The sequence below is a fragment of the Colobus angolensis genome, unplaced genomic scaffold (assembly GCF_000951035.1).
Source record: "Colobus angolensis palliatus isolate OR3802 unplaced genomic scaffold, Cang.pa_1.0 Scaffold390, whole genome shotgun sequence".
NCBI classification, from domain to species: Eukaryota; Metazoa; Chordata; class Mammalia; order Primates; family Cercopithecidae; genus Colobus; species Colobus angolensis.
This window is the reverse complement of record NW_012117266.1, coordinates 1,115,728-1,118,792: the sequence shown is the minus strand read 5'-3', so window position 1 is coordinate 1,118,792 and position 3,065 is coordinate 1,115,728. Positions and strand designations below refer to the sequence as shown.

General features: G+C 41.4%; 1 pseudogene; it reads right to left on the bottom strand.

Annotated features, from left to right (window-relative positions):
• Window positions 1-829: 829 nt before the first annotated feature.
• The window catches only part of LOC105520985, a 31,445-nt pseudogene continuing 29,209 nt past the window's right edge, over window positions 830-3,065 (bottom strand).

Below are 3,065 nucleotides of genomic sequence, written 5' to 3'. Positions count from 1 at the left end.
AAAACCAAACACCGCATGTTCTCACTCATAGGTGGGAACTGAACAATGAGATCACTTGGACTCGGGAAGGGGAACATCACACACCGGGGCCTATCATAGGAGGTGGGGGGAAGAGAGAGGGATTGCATTGGGAGTTATACCTGATATGAATGATGAATTGATGGGTGCTGACGAGTTGATGGGTGCAGCACATCAACATGGCACAAGTATACATATGTAACAAACCCGCACGTTATGCACATGTACCCTAGAACTTAAAGTATAATTAAAAAAAATGTTCATATTTTGTCTCCAAAGCAAGCAAGAACAATCCCATTTGAGGGTTTGCAGCAAAGACGCTCCTCGATGGCATTTCTCTTTTGCTGTGTGTGTGTTTATATCTAACAGATATCACTCAGCATGACCTTGCCGCCAAAGAACTTTACTTCCAAATAACACACAGCCCAAAACTTATGCTGCTGTGGTTTGAATGTTTGTCCCCTCCAACACTCAAGCTGAAACTTAATCCTCAATGTAACAGACTTAACAGATGGGCCCTTTAAAAGGGGACAGGGTCATGAGGGCTTTACCTTCATGAATGGATGAACACACTTATGGATTAATGGATTAATTGATTAACAGATTATTATCGAAGGAGAAGGTTTGCTATCATAAAAGTGGGTCTGTTATAAAAACCAGTTTGGCCATCACTCACGCGCCTCCTTGCCGTTAATTCCCAGCACCACCTCAGGATTCTGCAGAGAGTCCCCAACAGCAAGAAAGTCCTCACCATTTGTGGACCCTAGCCTTTGGACTTCCCAGCCTCCAAAACTGTAGGAAATAATTTTTTTTTTTTTTTTTGGCATATGATCCTTTATTCAAATTTTTTCCTTTGTGCTTAACTGGCTGGGCATTCCACAGCACCACTGTTGATGTCATCTATGATGTCATGAGGGTGGCGGCCATCAGCGTTACAGCCCACAGACTGGGCAGTCCCCAGGATCTCTTTAATGGTTCCAGAGACTTCTCTGACTAAGGATCGGTGCCACATCTGTCAAGCAATGTTGACAGTCTCATCAAAAGTGATATTCCCACTGTGTTTAATGTTTTTCTGTTTGTTTCTGTCTGTAGGTGGTTCCTTGAGGGCTTTGATGATCACAGCAGAGGCAGAAGGCACCACCTCAATCTGGGCCCGTCTGTTCTGAATGGTCAGTTTCACTGTACTCCTCTGGCCCTTCCAGTCACCCGTTGCCTTGGCAATGTCATTACCGACCTTTTTTGGAGACAGACCCAGGGGGCCGATCTTGGGGGCCAGTGTAGAAGTGGCACCGACCTCGCCTCCGGTGCACCTCAGGTATACAACTTTGATCTCGTTGGGGTCGAACTTCCGCGGCATGGTGGAGGCGGCTGGTGTCGGATGAACCCAGATGCGGGACGACCGAAGAAAGTTGCACCTTTGCCTCCTCCGAGGTGAAAGCCGAGAGCTAAAATTATTTCTTTATAAATTATCCAGTCTCAGGTATTCAGTAATAATAACAGAAAGCAGACTAAGACACATGTCTACCCCATTTGTCTTTTTTTTTTTTCTTTTTTCTTTTCTTTTCTTTTTCTTTTTTTTTTTTTTTGAGATGGAGTCTCACTCTGTCACCCAGGCTGGAGTGCAGTGATGCGATCCTAGCTTACTGCAACCTCCACTTCCCAGGTTCAAGTGATTCTCCTGTCTCAGCCTCCAGAGTAGCTGGGATTATAGGCTCACACCACCATGCCTGGCCAATTTTTTGTATTTTAGTAGAGACAGGGTTTCACCGTTATCCAGGCTGCTCTCTAACTCTTGAGTTCAGGCAATCCACCCACCTCAGCCTCCCAAAGTGCTAAGATTACAGGCGTGAGCCACTGCGCCCAGCCTACTCCATTCATCTTGAAACTGCAAATAAGGACAATTTATCCCGTTAAAAATAAGGTAATTTTAATTAAAACCAATAATTTAATTTTAGAGAATAACAGAGTAGTCTAGTAAAAATAAAGGTTAACCTTGAAAATAATAATATTGGCAGTTTTAAAGGACACAAAGCTGAAGGATAAAATTTCAGTTTATTTTTTAATGTTAAACCTGGCTAAGAACTACCAAAAGTGTTGAGGTTTTTATCAAATAGCATTGCCTCTCCTCCTAGAGATATCACCACACACATTTTTCACTTGAACAGATGAGTTTTTATCTTAAAAAATAGAAGTTTAGATCAAAGCTGGGAAAATGCTTCTCATTAGAAAGAATATAAAACAAATATTTTAATAAAATCTATCCCCTAAGACATTTCTGAAGTGATGCTGACACGGCGTGCCTCAGTGTAAATTAAAACGAATATATCCATTTTCACAGATCTCTGAAACCATCTTTGATAGCAGTTACGCTATTAGTTGCTTTCCAGCTCTTGCTGAAAATATAAATAGTGAACGTCTTATCTGAATTTGCTGATACAGACAGTAATAGAGTTCTTTTACATTTAAACAGAGAGGTACAGCTAGATTTGTCTTCTCCACTGGTTTATTAAAAGAGATTAATATATGTATTATCCTTTCACAATTTCCAATGCACATACATTATCTCATTTAATCTTTCCAACCAGCCTGTGAGTTTGGTAATATTATCATCATTTTTAGTGAAGTAATTAGATGCTGGAGAAGGAATGAATGTTTGCCAAATATTAATCAACTCAAAAGAGGTACAGAAGAATTCAGTAGAACCAACCAGCTTTTAGAGAGTATATCTTGTCTTCCTCACATAAATCAATGAGTTACCCCCCACCAACAAGTACACACTCATACACATAAGACACAGCTTGTTTCAAAAACTTAAAACAATTGGTGATTTATTTGAGAAATTCTTCATAGACTTGAAAGCTTTGATAACCAATTTTCTCCTTATGGCCCGTAGTCTTTGTTTGATTACTTAGTGACTTCCAAGTTAAACTGAAAGTGAAACACGCCTGGGCGCGGCGGCTCACGCCTGTAATCCTGGCACTTTGGGAGGCCGAGGCAGGCGGATCACGAGGTCAGTGATCGAGACCATCCTGGCTAACACGGTGAAA